At 43.7% G+C, this 18177-nt stretch overlaps 1 protein-coding gene across 16 annotated transcripts in view; it reads left to right on the forward strand.

Moving 5' to 3' along the window:
- Positions 1–18177, forward strand: part of AKAP13 (A-kinase anchoring protein 13) — a 324322-nt gene that overhangs the window by 182237 nt on the left and 123908 nt on the right. The window lies entirely within an intron of this gene.

Consider the following 18177-nt stretch of genomic DNA (forward strand, 5'->3'; position numbering starts at 1 on the left):
TGCAGGGATCCCTGGGAGGTTGTAATGAAAAGGGTTTTTTCCCTGTGAGCACAAGACTTTCCAGTTTGTCATGAGGTTTAACATGTCTCAAGATGGGAATTACCACAAAAAGGGATCTACTGACACTTCTTAAACCTGACTCTTCTTTCTTTATATAGAAACTGATAGCAAAGATGATATTTTAATTTGAAACCCAATACTGACGGAAATAGAAAGTATGTCATTTTTAATGATTAAAGAAAATAAGGTTTATTACATTTTCATAACAACTATTGAGACATAATTCACATAACTGTACAGTTCACTCATTCAGGTGAAGTGCACGGTGCGGTAGTTTTTTACCATATTTACAGAGTTGCACAACCGTCCCCACTGCCCAACTTTATAACATTGGCATCACGCCAGAAAGAACCCCATCCTCACTAGCAGCTCACCCCTGCCCACCTGTCAGTAGTCACCAGCCTCCTTTCTGTCTCCAAGGATTCGCCTCTTCCAGAACATCATGCAAATGCAGTTCCAGAACATGTGGCCTTCAGCAACTGGTTTCTTTCACTTAGTGTATTCTTTCAAAGTTCATCCGTGCTGTAACATTGATCAGTATTTAATTTCTTTTTATTGCCAAGTAGTACCCCATTGTATGGATGTACCATATTTTGTTCTATATTTGGATTGTTTCTACTTTTTGGCTGAATAGTTGTGAATAGTAACTGCTAACGAACTGTCCATTTGTATGGACATATGTTTTTATATGCTTAGTAATTATTGTGTTGGCTCATGTGGTAATTCTATATTTAGTATTCAGTAAGTTTTCAAAAATGATTTTTTTTTCAGAGTCTTGATTATTGTTCTTGTTTGAAGCTGTTAACTTGTAAAACAAGAGAACTTGTTTGAACTTGTTGAACAGTGCTAGTGCTCTAAGCTTTAGATGCCATGATTTTCTTTTTTTAAAAAGCAACAAAAGCAAACAAACAAAAAAAACAGCACACATCTTTGGCTGGAAAATCAAGATACTGGAGTAAATCACATTGCCCATCAGAAAATCAGCCATCCTTGTCTAGACTTGAGGGTGTGTTTTTTTTTTGCTCTTCAGAGGGCTAAGTATTTTTCATAGAATTACCCCAGTTAGCTAAACAGAACGGTACCCTTCCAAACTGTTCCAAGTGTATGGATTGGGATAAACAAGCTTCATTTTGTTGGAGTGCAGTGGTAGGGAGGTGCTGGCTGTTCTCACCCACCCCTTATTACCGATAATATTCATGACTAATGCCTGGGTGGCTACTTGTACGGCAGGCATTATTCAGACAAGTGTTGCTTTTGCCCCTGGGGAAAGAAAAGAGAACACGCCCTGCATGGGTAACATGTGTCTTTGTTTCCAGAAGCCCCTGAAAAAGGGAAGGAACAAACTCACATCCTTGAATTCAAATACCTCTTCTTCTTCGTCCTCCATGTGAAGTCCTGTGATTAGTGTCCTGTGTACAGCCTGAGGCTGGCCACAGACCCTTTGCTTTCCTGTGAGGATAGCTCTGTCCTGACTGTATCTTAACCATTACAAAGAAGAGAGCAAAACTCTGTTTTGAGTTTTTGTTTGTTTTGTATTGGGGGTATAGCTGATAAACAGACAGTGTTGTGATAGTTTCGGGTGACCATTGAAGGGACTCAGCTGTACACACAAATGAATCCATCTCCCCTAAACTCCCCTCCCATCCAGGCTGCCACATAACGTTGAGCAGAGTTCCGTGTGCTAGACAGCAGGTCCTTGTTGGTTATCCATTTTAAGTACAGCAGTGTGTACATGTCCATCCCCAGCTGTCTGACTATCCCTTCCTCCCATCCTTCCCCCTGGTAACAGTAAGTGCCTTCTCGGAGTCTGTGAGTCTGTTTCTGTTTTGTAAGTAAGTTCATTTGTATCATTTTGTTTTAGACTCCAGATATAAGGGCTGTCACTGGATAGTTCTCCTCTGTCTGACTGACTGAAAGTTGCTCCTTTCCTCGTCTCTTTTCCTCTTCTCATTTTCCCTCCAGTTTTAGAAGTTGAGAGAGAGGACACTCCTCTGGTTGGTCATCAGGCGAAGAAGTAGACCCCCAAATAGTCCCTTGGCTAGCTTAAGGTCAGGGCCTGCTAGAATGGGAGCTTCCAGTTTGGTTCTAACCTAGAATCTGCCCAGTGGGGTGCTTTCCTCCCCAACTCTTAGCCCAGGCTCCTTATCCTAAGGAGCCTCAGGATTCGAGAACCATGTAATTTGTCTGCTGTTGCTGGGGTATCTTTGCTTTGTGTCTGCCTGCGCTCCATGTAGTTAGAGAAAGCATACTTTAATGGGATTTTTAGTTCATGAGGATCTTCAGGTCTAGCGCTCACAGCGTTCTTACAGTGTCGTGAAATCTGACCTCTGACCTGCCCTCCCTTGCTGTGGATCGAAAGCAGGAGGCGTGGACACACATTTTGCATCTTCCCGTGTCGCATTTTCTCCTTTTTTCCCCATCTGACTCTCTGCATGTTCTTTGCCTGGAGGGAAGTTTGTGAACACTTACAAAGGACAGAGAATAAATACATCAGAGTTTGTGGGAGGTACAGTTTCTGTAACAGCTAATCACCTTTGCTGTTGCATGTGAAAGCAGCCAGAGGCTGCCTGTAAACAAGCGTTTTACTGACAATTCCGATAAAAGCTTCATAGAAATTTGCATTTCTTTTTTAAATTTTTTTCTTATCTTTGAAATTTGAATTTCATATTGTGAAATCATTTCATATTGTAAAATCATGTCATATTGTGAAATGATTTCATGTCATGAAATACTCTTTTTTGAATGTTTTCTTTCGTCACTAAAAAATGTAAAAATCTGCTCTTTGGTGGGTTTTTTTTTTTTTTTTTCAATGTGCTGTACAAAAATGGATGGTGGTAATCTGTCCGCCCCTGCCTTTAGAATATGTGTGCCTCAGTGGATGAGAAGAAAGAGAAAGCAAGTAGAATTTTTTCTCTTCTGAGTGGTCTCAGCCTGTGGGGGAGCTTGTTACTAAACCGCACAGAGGAAGTAGAGAGTTTCATGTCTCTCCCAAGTGTGTCTTTTGACTTGGTATCTCGACTTCCTTGTCCTGTTTGTCTTCTGGCCTTAACCTTCTGGAGCCTGGGCTTGCAGTCTGAGATTGTGATGGTAGTCGAGGGCGGAGTGGCACTCGTTTAGGATTATTTAATTTGGTCTTTCAGACACATGCCCAGTCTGTGTATTGCCCTTGGGAATAAACCAGTCATTGCCTCAATGACTCATTGTTTCTCTGAATCAACCTCTTCCAAATGTAAAACAGGAAAAAATCTGTGTGTCTTAATGCTTTGCTACTGTCTTGAAAACCTGGAACCTTTGCGTAAGGAATAAAGGATGCATAAAGGAATCGGGCAGTGTCAAGACTAGTGCTTGTGTGTCTGCAGAGAAAGCACATGTGTATTCAATGCTTCAGGTTTCTCAGCACGTGATACATGGTCCTGACAGATACTTCCCCGTTGAATCAAAAGTAGTTCACAATTCCAGAGGCCCGGTTTTACACGCAGAGTGGTCCATTCCCAGTAGTCATTTTATCACCATTTTATATTCATGGTTTGTCCCTACGTATTGCCAAAGCTTTAATACTAGTTACACTTTCAGTTCAGTTCTTCTAGATTACCTTTTGTTGTCCTTTTTTCCCCTGGTGAGTTAATATCTATCAAGTACGTGGAGCTCAACATGCAGTAAGTACAGCTTAGCATTCTTATTATTAATTAGTTTCATAACTTCATATTCCAGTATCCTTTTTACTCACTGAAGTAACCAGTGACTTACAGTGGTTCCTAAAGCAATCAAACTGCAGATTCTGCTTCTTGAACATTGTTATAAAAGCTTCAGGAGTAGCAGCTAGCATTAATTTAAGTTGGGAGACAGGGTGCTGGTTTTAGTTCTGAGATCTTTAGAAATTTGAATGGACCTTTAGAAATTTGAATGGACCTGAAAGATTATCTGAAATATGAAGGAAAGAAATGGTTCCTGGAAAGTTAAGCAACTAGCCTCATTTCACAGCTAGTTAACTCTGTACGATAGACTGAAACTCGTTTCTGTATGGGTAATGTTTCTGTTACACTGTGGTTTTCAGAAAACTCCTCCTGAGGATATACATCTGGGCAGTTCAGCTCACTTTGATTTTTCGTGTTTTAAACAAACAGCCCTGAATGATGGATACACACATGAAGATTCTGAAACAGTTGCGTCATAGTCCCATGCTTTCAATGATAGTTGGAGAAATTCCTTTGACTACTTTCAGTTCAGATCAGATCAGTCGCTCAGTCGTGTCCAGCTCTTTGCAACCCCATGAATCGCAGCACGCCAGGCCTCCCTGTCCATCACCAACTCCTGGAGTTCACTCAGACTCACATCCATCGAGTCAGTGATGCCATCCAGCCATCTCATCCTCTGTCGTCCCCTTCTCCTCCTGCCCCCAATCTCTCCCAGCATCAGAGTCTTTTCCAATGAGTCAGCTCTTCGCATGAGGTGCCAAAGTACTGGAGTTTCAGCTTCAGCATCATTCCCTCCAAAGAAATCCCAGGGCTGATCTCCTTCAGAATGGACTGGTTGGATCTCCTTGCAGTCCAAGGGACTCTCAAGAGTCTTCTCCAACACCACAGTTCAAAAGCATCAATTCTTTGGCTACTTTAGCACCTACTTTTATTTGCTTTAAAAGAAGTCTCGTGTTCTTCTTATAATTTGTTCACCTGTAGCTAAATACCATCAAGATGGTATTTGTCCAAAGAGTTTGCTTTTGCTGAATAAATAAGATTTTCCTGACCTGCTATTTATTTCCTAAAGAATGCTGTGCAGAGATGACTCTGAATATTGAGTCCAGAACAGAAAGCCCCTGGGACCGTTCACCTTGGGGATGTGCTGCACAGAGGCCAGGAAGGCGTTCTGACTCCTGCTTGCCTGCCCTAGTGCTCCAAACCAGCGTACTCCGTGTCTCCTGTGATCTGTTCAGTGTATGGCCAGGTTAATGAGGAAGGACTGTCTGTTCATTGAGGTTATTTCTATAATTCCTTTTCCAAATGATCATTGCAAAAGCTTGTTAGCCATATGGAAGAGTTAATTCAGCGAGCCAGAGTGTCTTGTCAGGATGCCGATGGTCCTGGCAGCCAAACACTCAAGAAGAAATACATTCAAGCCCAACTATAAAATCCCGTATGTTGAGTGTTAGGTTACGGGGAAAGTCTAGTCTTCATTTAACACATCCCCCAATCAGAACCACTCCCTGTAAAAAAGAAAAAAACAACTACATGGCCAAACATTAAATTAGCTTAATTTTCGTTAATTATTTTTACAACAGTGTTAATATTTGTTTCTCCATGGTTTTGGTAAGGGCAGTGTTAGACTATTTTAAATCTTTTTGAATTCTCCCTGTGCTTTGATTATTTTCCGTGTTTTCTTCCTCTTGTCTCAAGGGGGCGAGCTTGCATTTCCATACCTAGGCCAGGAGCCTCTAAAAAGGGGTTTGTTTTTTCGAGTGTGGCTTTTCACAGCCTTTATGCTGAGCTACGGCAGCTCTCAGACTATTTGGTAACTGACTGGACAGGTCATAGCACTGATAACACAGGAGGGCTCACACAGCCTACCCTGTTATTTGACAGTTTCCAGTTTTTAAAAAGAGGCTTTTGAAAATGTCTGTGCTATCATATTTACATACAGAATTTTGTGGAGTGTCACCCAGAAAAAAGCAAAGTGGCCTCGCCAATAAGTCTCCTCTACGTATATTTGATGTTTAAGAGAACTGGCACCCCCGTCCCTGTGCCTCCATTGCCAGTTATCTTTTCTGGGGTCCAAATCTAGAGCTACCTTTAGTCACAGGGAAACTTACTCCTCAGCTGTTTCATATAGAATTTTTAGAGATACTCTGGATGTTTCTTCTGACATGGACTTAACAAGAAATTTGTGCAAGTATTTGAGCAAACTCTGGGAGATAGAAGAGAACAGAAGAGCCTGGCTCGCTGCATTCCATGGGGTTGCCAAGTCGGACACAACTTAGAAACTAAACAACGACAACATATTATTCTAAAGAAGATAGTTGCCAAAAAGAAGTGCCTTGAAGAACCCCAGATCATAAAGCCACAAGTGGAAAAACCTGCAGCCTTAGTGTAAAAGTATCTGTAGGTAATATTTGTAAGTTCATATGTGTGTGCTCAGTCACACACATATGAAGAGTATAATTTAATGATCTGTAAGAATATAATTTAATATCTGTAGATAATATATGTAAGAATATAATTTAATGATTTAATTTAAAACAAAATAGCATAAGTTTTCCCTTTTCTAAAAAACTGAGGTACAGTTGGTGTACAGTGCTTCATTTTAGCTGCTTAGCAGTGATTCACAATTTGTAAAGGTTTGTGTTCCGTTTAGAATTATTAAAAACACCAGGTGTGCTCCCTGTGCTGTGCAGTATGCCCATATAACGTATCTTACACGTAGCAGTCTGCACCTCTTTATCCCCTTGTCCTGTCGATTCCACATGTAAACGATACCATGTAGTATGTGTTTTTCTCTGTTGGACTTAGCTTCACTTAACGTAATTCCCTCCAAGTTCCTGTACATTATTGCAACCGGCAAAAACTCATTCCTTGTTACGCTGAGTAGTATACCAGTGTATATGGCCATACACTTTTAAGTGACTATTTGGTCTGTGAAGAAAGGCTTAGGTCCCTGTTGATAATGTGCATAATTGGGGCAGTTATATTCTCAGCTGAGATTTTGATTGTGTATTTTAAGAAGAGGCCTTGCTGGTTGGCCTCCATAAAAATGTGCACACTGTGTGTGGGGTGGCCTGCTCTAGCCAGGAAAGGGTTCAGAGGTACTCATTGCTCGTATCTTGGTCCTCTTTGGCTGCTCAACTTTGTGATGGGGCCTGTGGCTTTAATTTCAATTTACTTATTCATTTAGTAAGCCTTAAGTGAATGTGCCTTTCCCTCTCAAGGAGTTGCATCGAATATGTAGGGAAGTAAAAAGAGGTTAGATATTGTCCCTGCCCCCGGTCCAGTTAATACAGCAGGCATGCACGGGCACGCACACTCTGGCCGCTGTACGTGAGATGTGCCGTAAGGTGCCTTCAGGGGGCTGTAGGAGGAGTTCACAGAAGTCTGGATGTAGTGATGTTTCCTTAGTAAAACCTTTTTGTAACACTTGTGGTCGAAATATTCACTACAAAGTAGGGATGGGTTCAGGGGACTTGTGATGTGCTCCCCAGCTTGATACTCTTTATTGCTTTCACAGTGTGCTTGGCCCTGTGGGAGATCTCAGAATTGCCAGAAATGCCCCAGTTTCCATTTAGGAAACTGAAAAGTAGCATTTACCAAAAGAAGTACAGGAGTCGGGGGAGAGAGTCACAGGCAGTGTTGGTGAGATGTGGGTTCAGTGACCCCCGGGTCAGGAAGAGCCCCTGGAGGAGGGCATGGCAGCCCACTCCAGTGTTCTTGCCTGGAGAATCCCATGGACAGAGGAGCCTGGGGGGCTGCAGTCCACAGGTTCGCAGAGAGTCAGATGCAGCTGAAGCAACTTAGCACACATGCGTGTATAAAGAATGGAAGTATTCAGTAGTGTGAGAACCATGTAGGAATTAAAAAGAGTAGTCTCTCTGTTTAAGCATTTCCATTCTTTGCCTCTTTCATGCAGTGATATAGCCACTCTTCTGCTGTTCTGAGAATCCTGCATGCCCTCATCTTGGCCTAAGGACCCAGAGAATTGTAACATGGTCTTAAGTCCGCACCGCACGTGTAGTCTTTAGTTGATGGTGAAAATACTTTCCATAAAGTTCAGAACAGAAAGTACTATTACGAACACATTTAAAATGTCTTCAGTTCAAGCCTTAATAAGAAGTCCAGCTAAGCCAAATGTTTATTATGTTGATCTTCTTGTCTGTGTAGCAGTTGGCATTCTGTTCTGAGTCATCAGACCTGATACATATTTAAGAGTTTTGAAAACCTAATCATTCTGGGGTTGGAGCTTGGAGTCAAACTGTAGTATTAATGTAAGAATGCAATAGATTTTTTGTCTTTGGTTCCTAGATTTCTATTGAGATAGAAGATTTCTGGAACCGTTTGAACTACTTATGATAGGAATAATTAGAATCAGTATATAGCTTCCCAAAGTGGACATTGTGGAAAATATTTGAATGTCTAAATTTGCCTTGGAGCTTTCACTTACGAGAGAGAAACAGTAGTTCCTCCTTATCCGTGGAGTGTATGTTACCAGACCCGTTTGGACACCTGGAACCGTGTTTTGTTCGCTCAGTCATGTCTGACTCTTTGCGACCCTATGGACTGCAGCGTGCCAGGCTTCCCTGTCCTTCACTGTCTCCTGGAGTTTGCTCAGACTCATGTCCATTGAGTCAGTGATGCCATCCAACCATCTCATCCACTGCTGCCCCCATTCACTTCCTGCCCTCAGTCTTTCCAAGCATCAAGGTCTTTTCCAGTGAGTCGGCTCTTCGCATCGGGTGGCCAAACTGTTGGACCTTGGGATAGTGCCAAATCCTATACCCTGTGTTTCTTGTACACACGTATGATAAGGTTTACTTTATCAGGTACAGTAAGAGATGAACAACAGCAATAATAAAATGTCATGGTTATAACAATATACAGTAATAAAAGTTACATGAATGTGATCTTTCTCTCAGAATACCTTATTGTACAGATTTAATGTCTTCTCCATCTTAACTGAGCACTTACCATTGCACTATGCCTGTAATTCTTGTAATTTGAGATGAGACAGCAAAACTAGCACTTTTTCCTTGTTCCTGCTTCACAGTTTCTCAGAAGATTGATTCTTAACCATAGATCTTAGCAACTTCAGCATATGGTTTGTTGTTTGTTTTTTTTTCTTCACCCGTTATTAAGTCTGAAACTTTCACCTTTCCGGGCTTCCCTTGTGGTTCAGCTGCTAAAGAATCCACCTGCAATGCGGGAAACCTGTTTGATCCCTGGGTTGGGAAGATCCCCTGGAGAAGGAAACAGCTACTCACTCCAGTATTCTGGCTAGGAGAATTCCATGGACGGTATAGGCCATGGGATCGAAAAGAGTCGGACACAACTGAGCGACTTTCACTTTTTTTTTTTGCCACCTTTTCATTTAGAGCACTTTATATCTTTGGTAGATCCGAATTGCCGGCATCACTACTCTTGTGCTTTGGGACTCTTGAAATAAAATAAGGGTTAGTTGAACACTGCAAAGTGATACTGAGAGTCATTCTGATAACCAGAAAAGCTACAAAGTGGCTGACGGGCAGGATTTACTCTTCTTGATTGCAGTCTCCTTGAAGAAAGCTGCTGCTGCTGCTGCTGCTAAGTTGCATCAGTTGTGTCCAACTCTGTGCAACGCCATAGATGGCAGCGCGCCAGGCTCCCCCGTCCCTGGGATTCTTCAGGCAAGAACACTGGAGTGGGTTGCCATTTCCTTTTCCAGTGCATAAAAGTGAAAGTGAAGTTGCTCAGTCATGTCCGACTCTTAGCGACCTCATGGACTGCAGCCTACCAGGCTCCTCCGTCCATGGGATTTTCCAGGCAAGAGTACTGGAGTGGGGTGCCATTGCCTTCTCCATGAAGAAAGCTAGTCCAGTAGAAAAATGGGCTGAATTTAGAGATACCTCACCACCCCTTTGGTTGGTTTGCAGAAATAGCAAGCATGGGATCATAAGATGTGTAGTGGGGGCATTTAAAGGGCTTTGCTCTTTGCATTGGGATTCTGCCATTACAGGAACCCCAGATCTTCTAGCACACGTTGCTCTCCTTATAGAATCTTAGTGTAGGGCGGCACAGTGGCCTCTGTCACGCAGTCTCTACCCTGTAGTTTGCAAGGAAGTGACTGGAGCCCAGAGTGCTCCATGCTCAAAGGGCTTGCCTTTGTTTGCCCCAAACCCTGGAGCCTGGCCTCTCACTTCCTGCCCACCTCTACCGGCGAGAGCACCTCGTCTCCTTTAAGTCCCACGCTAAGCTGAGGCACCCTGCCAGCCTCTCCAGGCCTGGCTCCCTCTGCTGGGGCAGTCCTTAAATAGGACCAGCTCTCCTGGACAGTGGCCCTCTTCTGTTTCATGGAGCCCTTGTGCCATCCCCATACATAGAGAGAAGTCGCAGGATGGGCATAGCTGAATCTGCACGCTGCTTCCTGTGCTGGGGTCATCTGCTGCCCGGGGGGCTCTGCAGCTCTGCCTTCAGCAGGTTGCCAGCTCGTGTGGATTCTTGGAGGCCCGGGCTGGGGCCTGGTGCTGAAATCACAGTACCGGGCCGTCTGGACAGGTGTGCGGGTTGCACCCCTGTGGCCTTCCCCTCTCCGGAGTGTGGCATCTTGATTTTGATGCATGCTTGTCCTGTGTTGCCTTCCCTGTGATTTCATGCAGATCATCATCTACTGAGGCGGGGGATCTTTGGATCTAAACAAGCACGTGTGAGCTGGTCAGGACTCCACGTGGGTCTCACAGTGTTTGTTTCCTGGCTGTGTCCTGGTGGACGAATGGTGTGAGATGGGGAAGGGCCTTGGGCTCCCCTGTGAGTGCCGAGTCCTCCACTCAGGAGTTGCCCCTGACACCCTGGGGAGAGCACAAAGGGAGGATCTCCCTTTGCAGCGCCCTTCATCTTTCTGTTTCTATGAAAATAATAATTTCTGGAAATGGGCTTGTGGGCTTTTTCATTTCTGACATCAGTTTATTTCTTTGCCAGCCTTCCTCCTTACTTTGCCACCTCAAATTCTTTTTTTTTTTTAACCCAGTCTTTTATTTTGTATTGGGTCATAGCCGATTTTACAATGTTGTGATATTTTCAGGTAAACAGGGAACAGGACTCAGCCATACATATACATGTATCCATCCTCCCCCAAACTCCCTCCCATCCAGCCTGCCGCGTAACACTGAGCAGAGTTCCCTGTGCTGTATGGTAGATCCCTTGTTGGTTACCCGTTTTAAATACAGCTGTGTGTACATGACCTTCCAGAGTCCCTAACTATCCATTCTTCCCCTCTCTGCCCTCAGCAACCATAAGTTTGTTTCCGAAGTCTGTGAGTCTCCTTCTGCTTTGTAAGTAAATTCATTTGTGTCAAATTCTCACATTCATTTCCCCATTGAATCATCTACAAACTGAGCACCTTATAGGCGGTGGGGTCTAGAGGTCTTGGGACAAGGGTTTGGCATCAGGCCTCCCCCACGCACCCCCCATGCCAGGCTAGTGGCATGGGTGTCGAGAGAAGAGCCAGATCACCACCTCTGCCCCTGGCTTCTTGAGGTCGCACCAGAACCTTGTCTCGTGTGACTGCCCCTCTGTGGGCAGCAGGACATTCATTCCAGGAGACGTGGGAGATTCTTCTCTCGTTCCACCCCTGTGAGGCCAGGGCTGGTGGAAGGCCACAGCTTGACTTCTCAGTGGGGGCCGCGTGGGGAGAACGTGTGTGTATCCATGCCTGAGTTCCTTCCTTTTAAACATATATAACGGAAGATTCCAGTGGTAAATGAGACTATGGGGATGTGTTCCCTTCCTACAGGCCTGACTTAACTTGTGCATTTCCAAAACTAAATCAAGCCTTCCATTGGTGAACACCTCCTGTTCTGTGTGTTGAGCTCTGTAATAGAAGCTGGGGGTGCTGTGATGGTCAGATGAGTAGGACATCCCACCCCTCAAGAAGCCGTGTTGGGAGAGGCAAAGGAATGAGCCACTAGTTGGCCCCTGAGGCCAGGGAGCTTAGAGAAGGAGCCGTCTTTTGTCGAGGCCTTTTTATACCCGTGTCCCTGCAGTTCGCTTTGGTGCCATGATACCATCAGCCGTTCAGTGGAGTTCTGCCGAAATGATTCACATGGGGATTTTTCCCCTGTTGACAGCCTTGCTGGCCTTAAAATAAAGAGCCGGTCTTTTCATTCCAGTTCCAGAAAGTGATGCTCGTGTTGTCGGTGTTTTGCCAGGGAACAGTTCCTGTCTCCAGCACCATCGTCCAACAACGCGATGGGCTGCGTTCCTTCCTAAGAGTCATTAGACTTCCCTAATGAGATGATCCAGAGGAAGAAAATAGAGCTCTGGCCCTGCTCCCTCATTAGTGCTGTGTCTGCCTCACATCAAGCTCATTGAATTGTTTTTCTCCTTGCCTGAGACTGTTCTTTCTTCCTTGGCTCAGGAAGAGGGTTGCAGGCCAGGCTCTCTTGACCTGGGACTTTAATGCATTTGCTCTTGCAGCAGAACCCAGCGTACAGGCTGAGCAGAAATCACTCTTTCATGGTTGCCATATAGTGTGGACTGTACTCTGAGGTTTGTTTTGCTTTTTAAGTCCAAAGAACGTGTCCTACAGGCCTTGAAAGAAAGCTCGTCACTGGTGCACTCCACCCGCGTAGCCCCCCAGGCTCGGTGAAGCCAGGGAGGTTCCTGAGGAGTGCTGATGCCGATGACGGACACCTGCCGCTCCTTGTCACCGTTTCCGTGTTTCTCTACCTATTCGCTTCAGTTTTGGTGTCATACTGGAAGCTGCTGTTTGAGCTGTCCTTGGCGGGGTCGGGGCCGGGTGTGGAAACCTCCTCAGTGCCTAACAGTGCTAAGTTTTCTCATCTTTACTTCCCGATGGGGAATTTTTGCCTTTATTGCCACACGTCTATCTCATGGCATGGCTGTTTAGTAAAAGCAAGATAATGCACGCCCTTTCAACACGATAATCTTTGAATCAGTCTTACTGTTCTTTGAAACTTAATGTCCCCGTGGGTTACCACCTGTTATTGGTGGGCAAGCATGAAGGTGCCCTGAAAGTGATTGATGTGAAAAGTTGCTTTGATCCTTCCTCCCTCAAGCTAGTTAGTGCTAGCGGGGAGCAGGAAAGAGGGAGGTGGCAAAAAGGAAAGGGAAGATGAAGGAGAGCTTTAATGTGGGGGCTGAGGAAGCAGAAGGATAATGCAGCCTGAGTCTCTCTTCAGCATCTGCAACTGTCCAAGGCATGAAATGATAACAGCTGTGAAAAGACCCGGGTTGTCTAGTCCTTCTAGCAGTTGTTCATGAACGTTCTTGTAATTCATCACCCCAGGGTAGAGGAGATTATAAAATGAGATATTAAAAAAAGAAGGGCTGGCCGATCCTTGTGAAAAGGATTTTATTACCTAACCAGTTAGCTTAATGGAGGATGATAATTGCACTAATTTAGCTGAGGAAAAAGTGGGAATTGTCAAAATATTTTTTAAAGCAAGATTTTTAACTTTTAGATAGAAACTGGTCCTCAGAGGAAATCTCAGTAACTATTGCGCAGTAGAGGCACTGCTGGGCCACCTTTAACGTAATAGATAGGACTTTATAAATATCGGCATCCATTTTCACCAAACAAGTATTTCTTTGGGAACTTCTTTTTAATAAAGGCTAATTAAGACATGTGACAAATGCTTGTCATTTTTACAAGATGGCCTTTTAAAGAGATATAACTCCTCCTACCCCCTGTTCCCAAATGTGTATATGCGCTGATGACCACAGGGCGTAGCAGAGCTGAGACAACTCAACTCTGGCAGCGAGAGAGGAATCTGTGAAGCCTCCTAACGTGCCTTTAGCATCCCTTAGAATTGTGTCCCCAACATCCATTCCTTAGAATTGTGGCTTGCAGCTCCTCATACCACCTGCCCAGGAGTGAAGACCACTCTACAATTAGATGGTAGCTTCTCCACTCTGGAAGCTTGGGCACAGCAGTCTTTTAGAAATGGCAGAGTTTTCAGATCGCTGGAGGTAAAGCCTCAAGTTCTCGAGCTTCTATTTAAAAGTCTTTGCTGTCATGTATTTCTGAAATACCCGTGTATTTGACAGGCTTGTTAAATTCTGAAAAAAATTTACCCTCTTCTTGATGGCTTGCCAGCATCATCATGACTCTCATTGGACTGTTTTGTCATAAAGGTGAGCATCACTGGGCACTGGTCTCCCTGGCAGTTCAGAAACTTGGCTGAAGGAGTTACTCATATCACTTTACAGCTTGGTCAGGGCCTCAGTCTCTCAAAAATGGAATTAGCCATATGGTCTATGAGAAAGTGCCTTTCAGGTAAATTTGTTTGCACGTAGATCATGGAAATAGTCTTTTCCTAAAGAGTTTTATTTGCTCTTCAGAAAACCATCTCTGCTTTTCATTCCTGCTGGAGTTTCTCTCAGTTCATCAGCTTCATTCAACATATTAGGGAATTGTTGGTTCCTCACTTCACGTACATAAAACTATAGACATTGGCTTTCATATAGTCTCTGTTTTGCTTTCTTTTTTTTTAAAATATATTTTATTGAAATACAGTTGTCTTACAGTGCTGTGTTAATTTCTGCTATACAGTGATTCAGTTACACATACATGCATTCTTTTCCATTATGGTTTATCACAGAATATTGAATATAGTTCCCTGTACTATAAAGTAGACCTTGTTTATCCATTCTGTATCCCAAACTCCAGATCAGCCCCTCTGCCTCCTACCCACCCTCTCCTGCAACCACAAGTCTTTCCCTATGTCTGTGAGTCTCTCTCTGTTTCACAGATTAGTACGTCTGTGTCGTATTTTAGATTCCACGTGTAAGTGATATCCGGACATTTGTCTTTCTCTTAGTTACTTCACTTAGTGCGATAATTTCTAGGCCCATCCGTGTTGCTGCAGGTGGCATTATTTTCTTTCTTTTTTATGGCTGACTAATATTTCTCTGTGTCTGTGTATGTACGCAGACCACATCTTCTTTATCCATTCATCTGTTGATGGGCATTTAGGGTGTTTTCCATGTCTTGGCTCTTGTGTATAATGCTGCTATGACCGTAGAGGTGTCTGTATCTTTCTGAAGTCTCGTTTTGTCTGGGTTTATGTCCAAGACTAGGGTTACTGGACCTTATGGCAAGTCTGTTTTTAGTTCTTTGAGGAACCATCATACTGTTTTCCACAGTGGCCGCACCAAACTGTGCTTCAAGCAGTGCGGGAAGGGAAGGTTCCCTTGTCTCTGCACCCTCTCCAGCGTTTGTTATTTGTAGATGTTTAGTGATGGCCGTGCTGACCAGTGTAAGGTGTGGTACCTCACTGTCGTTTTGATTTGAGTTTCTCCAGTAATTAGCCATGCCGAGCATTTTCTCACGTGCATTTTGGCCATCTGTATGTCTTCTTTGGAGAAATGTCTGTTTAGGTCATTTTTTGATTGGCTTGTTTATTTTCTGTTGTTGAGTTATATGAGCTGTTTGCATATTTTGGAAACTAAGCCTTTGTCCTATTCCACAAACTGTCTTTTTGTTTTGTTTATGGTTTCCTTTACTGTTCAAAAGCTTATAAGTTTGATTAGGGCCCATAAGAGTCATATCTTTAAGTCTTCAAGTCTTTAAGCCATTTTGAGTTTATTTTTGTGTTTGGTGTGAGGGTGTATTCTAACTTTATTGATTTACGTGTGACTGTCCAACTTATCCAGCACCATTTGCCGAAGAGACTGCAAGCTAGAAAACTTTCATCCCAGATTCCTTCGTCTTAGCCCAAATTAAAAAAAAAAAATGTTTTGGTCAAATTTAATTTGTCCCTTCAAACTTCTGGTTTAAATATTTGTGCCCTCATCTTCTCTCACCTGGGCTCTTTGGTTTCCTTAGCACTCATTTCTTCCTGCCTTACAACTCAGCTGTTCTTGAACTTTTTGGTCTCAAGATTTGTTAATACTTCAAGAAGTTATTGAGGACTCCAAAGAAATTTTGTTTATATGAGTTATATCTATAAGTATCTACTATGTTAGAAATTAAAACTGATACATTAAAATATTAATTCATTCGCGGTAACATCGGGGCTTCTCTGGTGGCTCAGACAGTAGAGAACGTGCCTGCAAAGTAGGAGACCCGGGCTTGATCCCCTGTGTCAGGAAGATCCCCTGGAGAAGGGCATGGGAACCCACTCCAGTATTCTTGCTTGGAAAATCCCATGGACAGAGGAGCCTGGCTACAGTCCATTGGGTAGCAAAGAGTTGGACACGACTGAGCGAGTAACACTTCCACTACTTCACTTTTCAACAGTAGTAAACTTACTACTTGTTAACATAAAGAGTATATTTTCATGAAAAACAACTTTTCCAAAACAAAATTAGAAGAGGTGACATTGTTTTACTCAAACTTCTGGCTGAGTAGAAAACAGATTCTCACATCTCTTACACATTCAAGCCATTGCAATTGGGGAAAATCCAGTCTTTCACAAATATAGTGCATGAAAAGGAAGGGAAATTTTAATAGTTTCTCACAACTTAAAAAATCACACAAGTGATTTTCCTTAGGACAACAATCATACTTCCGTAACAGAAGGATTTTATGTCAACTTCCCGTTGTCACATAGTATTAGAAAGATGTGTACCTAAAGCTTGAAATTGAATGCTAGTAATAATGTTTACAGCTTCCTCAAGGATGTTCTGTGTGAAAATGTTGTTTCTTTTTGTTTTTTGTACTGTGAAGAAGTACAAAGTGCTGATTCACTTTGGTACCTCTGCCTTAATTTGTGCTGAGGCCTGTCAGTGCAAATGTCAGTACAGCAAAGGGGCAAATGACTGTGAAAATAGTTTCGACCCCACGGGTGCCCTGAAGAGGCCTCCAGGCCCTTGAAGGTTTTGCAGACCATATGTTGAGACCCACTGCTCCGGGTCATGTTAGAGATGCTTGCTGAACTTAGTGGTGTGGCAGGGACTTCACAGTCCGGCTCCTTGGATTACTGGGACAGTCCCGTCAGCTCTGCTGTTCCACAGGCCAGCTGCCAGCCATGCCAGACTCCTCTCTATCTACCAGGTATTCAGAGTGAAATGCATCCTGGGAACCTCCCTGGGTGCTTAGTCTTTGATTCTTTGAGACCCTTCTCAGAAGGGCCGTGTCATCCTGCACCACAGACCTCTTGTGTAGCCTCCTCTTTGCTCTTGGTGGAGCTGCTAGGAACCAAGAAGCCTGGCAGTACCGCCCCTCCTGCCAGGGATGCTCTCTTAGCCATTGTTAGGGACCTGCCACAGCGTCCCACGCACGATGGGTGTTTATCATGTACGATGCCTGGTGGGTGACTTAAAAGAAGAAGGAACCCAGGAAGTAGTTTGACAAGGCATATTTTCTAGTTAATTGACAGTTTTTTTGTAAGTATGACTTCACTGGACTGAAGATTATACTTCACTTATCAACATCTCTCCTTAGGGCACTGTTAAAACCTTAAGTAGTTCCCTTTCTTTTGAAATTTGATTTCCTGTTTCTTTGGGTTTTTTTTTTCCTCAATTTTTTCTTGATTTCCTATTCCTATAGCAAATACATTTGAGGCTTTTACATTTTGTTACTACAGCTTTAAAAGGCTGATTTAATCAGGATGCCAGGAGTTGCAGCTAAAAATTATGTGGAGAATAGGAAGTTTCGCATTGATAACCCATTAACACGAGTATTTGGGATGGAACCTCTACATAGAATTGAGAGTGACCTTTGTAGTAACACAGAACACAAGGGTTTTCGTAGGGTTTATCAGTGTAAGAATGACATAGAGCCGTTAGAATTCAGACCCAGGGGAAGTCTACTTGTATGAAAGAGAAATAGTAACAGCAAGCCCATTACATAAATTGTGCTCTTCAGAATACTAATGCTGTTGCTTCCCAGGTGGCTCAGTGGTACAAGAATCCACCTGCCAATGCAGGAGATGCAGGAGACAGGAGACACAGATTCAGTCCCTGTGTAGGGAAGATCCCCTGGAGAAGGAAATGGCAGCCCACTCCAGTATTCCTGCCTGGAAAATCCCGTGGGCAGAGGAGTCTGGAGGGCTGCAGTCTATCGGGTCACAAAAGAGTTGGACAGGACTGAGCAAATGAGCACAGACGCAGTGCTTATTGTTAGAACATCCTCACAGGGGAGGCCAGAGAGAAGGGTTAATAATACTCTTATATGTACAGACTGCAGGGACAGACGGGGCCAGGCCTTCTGTGTCCTTCCTGCTGAGTGCTGGGAGTGCACGAGGTTGCCCTAATAGTACTTCATGTTCTTACCTGTTGCTTACACTGTCTCCACAGGCTCCCTGGTTGGCTAGATGTGCTACTCTTGACACAGTGCATGGCCAGTCAGTGATATGCAGTATTCTGGGGCGTTAAAGTTACATGCACAAACACTCATACACACACGCATGTGCGCACGCCTGCATACACACATGCGTATCTTTGGAGAAAGTATCAAAATGCTCCCATGAAGTTTGGTCCT

This window comes from Bos javanicus, chromosome 21, assembly GCF_032452875.1.
Source record: "Bos javanicus breed banteng chromosome 21, ARS-OSU_banteng_1.0, whole genome shotgun sequence".
Lineage (NCBI taxonomy): Eukaryota > Metazoa > Chordata > Mammalia > Artiodactyla > Bovidae > Bos > Bos javanicus.